Below are 8,763 nucleotides of genomic sequence, written 5' to 3' on the forward strand. Positions count from 1 at the left end.
TGCGGCGTGCGGGAGCGATTTGGCAGCGGGCCAAATCTGCACGACGGGACCCACAGAATTCGCCTGCGTCGGGAATCCATGCGAATCGCCGCTAATGTATTTAATAGGAAAAACGCATGCGTTTTTTACATGCGTTTTTACCCGCGATTCGCGTGCGATTTCACACCTTTTTCAATGTTATTTTGCCCTGGCAGAGTCATGGTTAATTTCGCATGGCACCCTGCCATGCGAAATCGCACGCGAAATCGCGGGTAAAAACGCATGCGGAAACGCATCCGCATGCGTTTTTACAAGCGTCGGGATGCTGGCGAAATCGCGTCGCAACAGTGGAAACGGGCCCTCAGTCTGTGCCATATCTTCCCCATGTGCACTCAGTATTCCATTTTGTTACTCCATTGTCCCCACCCTCTCCCTGTGCCTCCTCCTGATCTATTTGCCCCTTCTGTGCATCCTCTAATCTCTACTGCGCATGCGCAGATCCTGGTGGCCGGAGCATGGTCAAGTACACACACGGCCGTGCATGCGCAGTGGCCATTGACTCGCCATTCAGCTGGAAAAGGGTCGCTGTGGGGGACTGGAGGATCACTTTATTGACAGTGCATGCACAGGCCGGCTGCAGGGGGCTGGTAGAGAAGCTAAAGTCTTTTTTTTTCAGTTTTTTTATTTCATTTTAGGTTCTCTTCATTTTTGTTATGTACACCAATATTGTAGGGCCTCATTCCCACTATACACACTGCCGTGCGCACTTCAGCAGCGCATATAGTGTGCGACATGCAAGAACGGAAGAAGTGCATAGACAGCACTTCTACCGTTCCCATCATATGCGCTGCACAGCAGTGCGATACGCTATTGCACTGCTGCATGCTTTGTTCGAGAATCGCAGCGCTGACCCATTCACTGTAATGAATGGGATCAGCAGCGCAGATGGTGTGCAATCGTATGCGTTGCATTTCGATCGCACAGCCATCTGCGCTAATTGGTGTGAATGAAGCCTAAGGCAAATCTGTTAATTGTTTTATGTTGATTGTGTTTATTTTTTGACTTTTCAAAGTTAGAAATATTTTCCTGTATATACACTACAATGCCAAGATTTTACCTTAGCAATGGATATAACTAATACTACTTATGTGTTCAACTGCTCTGTTGTTTCACATAATGTTACTCTCTCCAGAGCATCTTCACCTGTCCTGTCCGGAGATCACAGCATGGCAACATTGGGCTTGTTCACACTAAGTACTCACTTTTTTTTTTAAGCGCTGGCAATTTTTAAAATCTCTTTAGGCTCCATGCACACTGCAAATCCGATTTGCGATTCCGTTTCAGATTCTGATTTGGAATTCCGATTTTCTCTGAATGCTATCAACAAAAAATGCAGAAAAAACGCAGCATACAGTAACAATTAAAAATCAATATCGCAGGTAAGAAACGATTAAAAATCGGAATCAGAATTGCATGCAGTGTGCAGGGGGCCTAAAAACGCTTCTGCAATGTTGCTCTATATGAGTGTTCTCACGTGAGTGATGAGCTTTCTTTCCAATCGCAAATGCGGCTCCTGCACCATTTCCTGGGTGTTTGCACTTCAGTACAAAGTATAGGCAAATTGCAAAGCGCTTGAAAAAGCGATTTGAAAAGCGATTTTCCCAGCACTTTCAAGAATAAATACATTGTATTTATTGTATTTATTCAGTTCCAGGTTCACTTCCTGATTCAACCTGGTCATCAGGAAGAAAAAACTAAATCGCCGGACAAAATCGCTAAGTAAATCGCTTACCAAAGCGTAAATAGCTCTGAAAGCAAAGGGAAAATCGCTTTCAAAACCACTCACAAAAGCGCTTAGCGCTTGCACTAGCGATTTATAATGTGAACAAGGACTTTTGCAACATTCACCGGCATGCAATGTGGGTGGCAGAGCTTTGCACACTCTTTGCTCTGCCCCCTTCCCTCCAACACGGCTATGACCCTCAAAAGAAAGACTTGCTGAAATTAGAGGAGGAGGGGACACAGAGAAGAGGCAAGGATCAGGCAGGCCACAGAAAGCAGCCCACCTTTGCTTTAGACTATTTCTGGCACCCAAACAACTGAAATTGAAGTAGCCAATAAGCAGGGCCAACACCACAATACAGGCAAAGGGGGCAATTGCCCCAGGGCCCACGAGTCTGTGGAAGCCCCCACGTGTCCCACATCATCACCCCTCTCAAATTCAATTTGGCTGGCCTGGTTGCTGGGGTACAGAGTTGGGACATGTGGGTGGAGTGGGAAAGGGCAATAGGCAGCAGCAGCAGTTCGCAGGGTGGGTAATCCTACCTAATAAGACCCCTGTGTCTCTGCGTCCCATATCCGTGCGACGGGCCAGGTATGTGCTAGTGCGGCGGGTCGTGTGTGCGCGCGTGGTGGGTCATGTACACGTGCCATGGCCACTGCTCAGTCCTGCCTCTTGTTCTGTGCTTCTGATCCAGCACGAGTCACCCATTGACATGCTTCCATTCTTCCCTGCACTGTCACAGCTGCGCTCTCCCTGACACGACGTAGGCATGTTACAACACTTCAGCGCATACATGGCTGAAAGAAAGGAAGAAGTGCCATGCTGTGCCCTTTGGGGCGGGGGTTGATGGAATGTGGTGAGTGAGGAAGAGTCCTGGCCTGGCTGGAGCTCACAGCTGCATCTTTGGTAAATTATGCATCTTCAACTCCGCTCAGGGGCAAGGAATCACAACTCTAATTACAACAGAGAGAAAATGTGTGCATCAACCAAGTGAACCTGACAAATCTGGCTTTGCAAATTTGGCCTATTGGCTAATCACGAGACATTGCTCATGCAAATATGCATTTGCTTTCGCATGCCTAAAAATGCAAGGTCAAAAACCAAAAACCGCAAAACAATCGCCCTGCGGGAATTAGTTCATGCTACATAGCACTATCCATGGGCGCCACGAGGAGGCTTCCCATTGCCCCCATACAACCAGGGGGGGCCGCGGGGGTCCCAGGCGCAATGGACGTTAAGGTAAGTGCCTGTTTTTAATCTTGGGAGGTGTGTGCGAGCGGCTCTTCCCGGCGCTGGCCACGCTGGGGAGATCGCCTGCACCCCACGGCCTCCCCCTCCGGGGTGCCGCTGTGTGGGTTCCAGGCGGTGAGAGTGCCTGGGACCCCCGCGGCCCCCCGGTTGTATGGGGGGCAATGGGAAGCCTCTTCGTGGCGCCCCTGGATAGTGCTATGTAGCATGAACTAATTCCCGCAGGGCGATTGTTTTGCGGTTTTGGTTTTTGACCCTGCATATTTAGGCATGCGAAAGCAAATGCATATTTGCATGAGCAATGTCTCGTGATTAGCCAATAGGCCAAATTTGCAAAGCCAGATTTGTCAGGTTCACTTTGTTGATGCACACATTTTCTCTCTGTTGTAATTAGCAAGGAATCACAAGTCAGAGGGGGAAACCACTTTGGGGACCCTGGGAGAAGTGAATTTGCTGTGGGGGTTAGGAGATAGTGTCGAGGGGGGAAAGCTACTTTTGCCATGAGGCCCCAATGTTTCTAGAACCTGCCGATCAGCTGTAAACACTACTAACCAGTTGGCTACTAATAGACGATAAGCTACTCAAACTACCTCTTATTTTATTTGTACTAATAACCAATCGGCTAACTACTATCGAGTGCACTGCTCGCCCAGTTCACCGACTGAGTGCACATTATCTGGCCTTTACATTGGTGTCTATGAGACAGCTGCCAAAATAGGCACCCAGACAACCTGATCTGTCTCTTCTAAGTCTAGTTTCAGTGCTAGGCATTATTTTTAAGGCCCTTTCGCACTATGGCATTGCTGTAAGCAATTTAACCGCAAGAGGCCGCTAAGTCACTGAAAGTCTGTTGAGACTTTCTTCATACTTGTGATACACTGCGATGGTAATACGGTAGTTAATTTGCTGCAATCCCATCAAAAGTAATCCTTGCGTTACCACAGGATCCGTGCCTTTTGCACAGATTATGCAGTAATACAAGTAAATGACAGTACAATGAGTGTGGATGGCGCACAATGCAATGCAGCGCGCATGTGCGGACCACGGAAATCCCAGTGACGTAGTTCCTGTCCACCTACGTCACTATGCGGGGGCTGGCCTATGCTTATTATGCCTAGTACACACCATACAATTTTCTGTAAGATTTACCTGCCAGATTATTTCCAACATGTTGGAAATTAGCTATCTAACCATCTATCTGCCTAGCAATTAAGCATTGTTCTACTCAGCAGGAGATAACCAGAAGACAATGCACCAGAGATAATGGCCTCAATTCACTAAGATCATGCTGAAGATAATAAGGGAAGGGAAAACTTGCCACCACACAGTGAGAGAGTTATCTTATCTCTTCATTCCTTACTTTACCTCCTCTGTAGTTAAATTACCTCCTCTGTAGTTAAGTTACCTCCTCTATAGTTATTTTCACACGTAGTTAATTAACAGCCTGACTAGAATTCTGGAGTTATTTCAAGGATTGAAGAGTTAACTTACAGACAGAAGAGTTAACTTTAGGTTTGCCTGAGGTAAAATGTTTCCTGAATACTACATGCCTTATCACCATGGTGATAACTATAGAAACGTTATTAAAGACAGGAGATAAGCTTAGTGAATTGAGGCCAATGACTAGGGCTGCTCAAATCTGGATCCGGGAGAAACCCGGATAGTTGCTATCCGGATATCTTCCCGTAAACCTGTGCAGGCTGGGGGGGGGAGGGGTCAAGCTTACCTGTCTGACGTCTTCTTCGTCCATCCCTGGCGCCCACGATGCGGTCCACGATGCGGTCCGGGTTGAAGGAGGAAGTGTTTGTAGTCACGTGATGCGTGTGGAACGCATCGTGGGAGGCGCCAGGGACCGACAAAGAAGACGTCAGACAGGTAAGCTTGACACCCCCCCCCCCCCCCCCAGCCCGCACAGCTTTACTGGGAGATATCCGGATAGCAACTATCCGGGTTTCTCCCGGATCCGGATTTGAGAAGCCCTAATAATGCCCAGTCTCTACCAGTACTTTACAAAAAATAATCTAATTACAGAAAATCGTTCAGAAAATCTAAAAATCTTACAGAAAATTGCATGGTGTGTACTAGGCATTACCCTGAAAGCGCTGTCTGCCGCATGGTAATATGAAAGGGGACTTTGGTGTGGTACAATTCTTGTTGTGACAGGATCTCCACGCCACGAGAGGATCCCACTGCACAAGTGTGAAACCAGCCTCAGGCTATATTCACAGTGGTGCACCATAGTGATGGGTCGTTCACGAACGAGCCGGCTCTAAGAGCCGGCGCTTTGCTGCGAACGACAAGAGCCGGTTCTCAGTTTCAAATGAGCCGATGCCTCAGCCGCCCCACACAGCCCTGCTTTGGTCTGTAATAAAGGGCGCTGAGGCATGCTGGGAGATGTAGTCCTCCTCTCGCAGCTTGTAGGAGTGTATGGGGCGGAGCAGAACAGTAGCAGGAGGGATTGCACCAGTCAGAGAAGCAGTCTGGAGTTGTCATGGAGACAGGGCGGGGCTTTTACTCCGATTCTGAGTGGTGTCTAGTGATATTTAATGAAGAGCCGATTGAGAGCCGGCTCTTTAATGGGAGCCGATTCAGAAGAGCCGATTCTCTGAGAAGAGCCGGAATTCCCATCACTAGTGCACCACTTATAGCGACGTTCACAGTGTGGTGGGTACATTGCAGTATAATGTTGTGCCGCATTGTAACGTGCATGGAATGTGTTACTGCGAAACATCAGAGTAACCAAGCAGCTCGGGGTGACCCAAACCACTAGTAATGTATAGGGGGATAAAAGAGACCGAAAAGCCCTCATTCTAATAAGCAATGCTTGGTGAACTTTGCCTTCTTAAAACAGAAGGACATTTGCAATAATTTAGCTATAAGTGAACATTTTGTGGTTACCCACAATGCACCACTACTGAATATGCAAATTATCCCTTTTTGCCCTTGTTAAAGTGGATACGAGATGAACTTTTACTCATTGCATAATTGTGTTCCTTTCCTATAGTTTATAGGGAATTCCTCAAGCCAAATACTTTTTTGTTTTTGTTTTAATACTATAATTCCCTATAAACTAAACAGGCCTCGCCCACAGTTTTTCAGAGCTTTGACATTTTCAGACAGTAGCAAGGGCTCATGAGCGCTCAGTCTGGGCAGGAGGGGAGGTATTACTATCCAGAGATTTCAGAGGCAGAGGGGAGGAGGTAGGGGGGATTAGGTTTTTTCACAGGCTGAGTGCTGAAAGAGAACCCGAGGCGGGGTTCTGAGAATAAAATCCCAATACAGAGGCTGGGTCTGTCTATAGAGCCCAGCCTCTGTTGCTATATAGATCGCCCCTAATCGCCCCCTGCACTCTACAATACCCCATAAATCACAGCTGCGCTGTGCGCGCTGTGTTTACCTCGCTCCTGTCACTCTCGCCGCTCCCCCCGCCTCGGGTTCTCTTGAAGATGCAGATAAGATAGCTTGTGTGTAATGTTTACAAACAACATGGCTGCTGTCATTGTATCACAGGAAGAAATAATCATATTCTATTGAAGCTGTTGGCAGCTAGATTTGCTGTGTAAACTATCTAAACTTTATAAAGGATATATAGACAAGTTACTTGTTATAGTTAGTTTTTCATCTCGGATCCGCTTTAAAGAGACTCTGAAGTCTCAAAAAAGCTTCTTTTTATTTAATAAAAGTGTTTAACCTAATAGCCCTAACTAAACCGCTGCATTCCCGCCGCTGTAAACTATCTAAATCCCCCCAAACTCCCCGGGTGGCAATCCAGGCAGCGCTTCCGTGTGAGGCAGGGCTATGAGCGGCAGCCCTGCCTCACACGCGCCTGTCAGCCGCGGATCGCCGCCTCTACCCCGCCCCTCTCAGTCTTCCTTCGCTGAGAGGGGCAGGGGAGAGGCGGAGATCCACCGCTGACAGACGTGTGTGAGGCAAGGCTGCGGCTCATAGCCCTGCCTCACACGGAAGCTCTTAGGGCAGCAAAATCCACGACCAAGAAAGTCATGGATTTTGAAAGGGAGAGGGAGGGGGGATTTAGATATTTTACAGCGGCGGGGATGTTGCGGTTTAGTTAGAGCTATTAGGTTAAACCAGAGTGACCAGACGTCCCGGATTGCCCGGGACGCGTCCCGGATTCGGGGTCCGCTGTCCCAGGCAGCATGAGGTCCCGGGAAACGTCCCGCTTTTAGCAGCGGGACGTCCCGACTGTGGAGATATATTGAGGTGCTGATGATATTAAGGATAACAGGAACATATTTCCTTCATTTTTTTTGACTTTCATATGGGATTGTCTGTTAGCCAATCTTCCTGGAATTCCGTATAAAGTGAAAATTACCTATCATTGTCTGCTTCTAATTAGGAAACCCTTAATTAGTTGCTGTGAAGCCTATACAGGTGGTCAGACCATGTTGTCTGAATAATGTCTCCGAGGTGTATTGTGTTTGGGAGCAATTGTCACCTATCACACAGGACATCCTGCTGCAATGTGAAAGCCTTAATCAATTGTCACCTGTAACCTGGGGAGATTGGAAGTGAAGGAAGTCTTTTGTTTTGTGTGTGTGCTATAGTACCCTTTTCATGTATGTGGATCTCTGGAAATCCCATTTATGTCTGAGAACGGAGACAGGAAAACGCCTTAATCAAGTTTTCACCTGGAGTTGAAAGCCTAACTTCACAATCTTTGATGTATAGTAGACTTTTACCTGGAAATGGAATATGTCTGAGATTTAATTAAAACCTAGTTCCTCCCCTCCCCAAGTAAGTTGCAGCCTCCAGGCGTAGCTCAGAGTATAAAAAGCAGAGGCAAATGCCTAGTGACCATCTGCTCTGGGAGTTAGCGCATAGCTAGAGTCGATCTCGACTTCCGGTCGAACAAGCGGCATGCTCCTGCCGACAACTTTGAGACCTTCAAGTTGGTAACGTTTTTTTTAATCCCCATTTTTATTGTACGCAAATATCCGTGTGTGTTATCTTTGTAACTTTTATCTTGTAACTATTTTTACTTTGTCTTTTTGTAATCTTTTTGTATATATTAAGTTCTGCATTGTTCTATGTTTTTCTAGAATATTAAATTATTATTTAATAAGTTTGACTTCTGCCGTACTAAACTAACACTCATAGCCTAGAAGAGACTGAAGTGTAACCGTGTATAAGTTCATGCCTAATTGTATGCTTGAGCAACACTACCGTATGAAATTGTAATTGCATTGTGTGTGGGGGCGTTTGTCATACGTTGGCCTAAGCGCGCAGCTGACCCAACGTACGAACAACGCCAGTGCGAGTAGCGACAGCAGAGTGGCTAACAGTATCGTTCGGAACGACTGTTAGTGGGTCTTTGCTTCACGACAGTGTAAGATTGCAACTGTGTGTGTGTGTGGGTGCGTGGCGTTCCCGTATTTGGCCTAAGCGCAAAGCTGACCCAAATACGAAAACGCAGATTGCGTATTGAGCACTCGATAGCTGAGTGAACGTGTCTAGCAACGCTAGTGGTGGCAGTGGGAAGTGTTTGAGGGGTTCCAGCCTTGTTTGTAGCTTAAATAAGGCTGTTCCCCGCTTAATCTGGTCAAACCCGCAGTCGGGAACCGTATACGCAGGCGTGCCGCGGGCCGGTTCTTGACATAATTGACTGGCAGTGGTGGCATCGTTTAGTACATTAGTACGCAGTTTAGCTCGCTATTCTGAGTACTAAAGGCTGGAAGCTTGCTAGAAGCAACTAGCCTACAGAAGTCTACTCAGTGCAGAATCTATATACGTTT

This window comes from Hyperolius riggenbachi, chromosome 9 (genome assembly GCF_040937935.1).
Source record: "Hyperolius riggenbachi isolate aHypRig1 chromosome 9, aHypRig1.pri, whole genome shotgun sequence".
NCBI lineage: Eukaryota > Metazoa > Chordata > Amphibia > Anura > Hyperoliidae > Hyperolius > Hyperolius riggenbachi.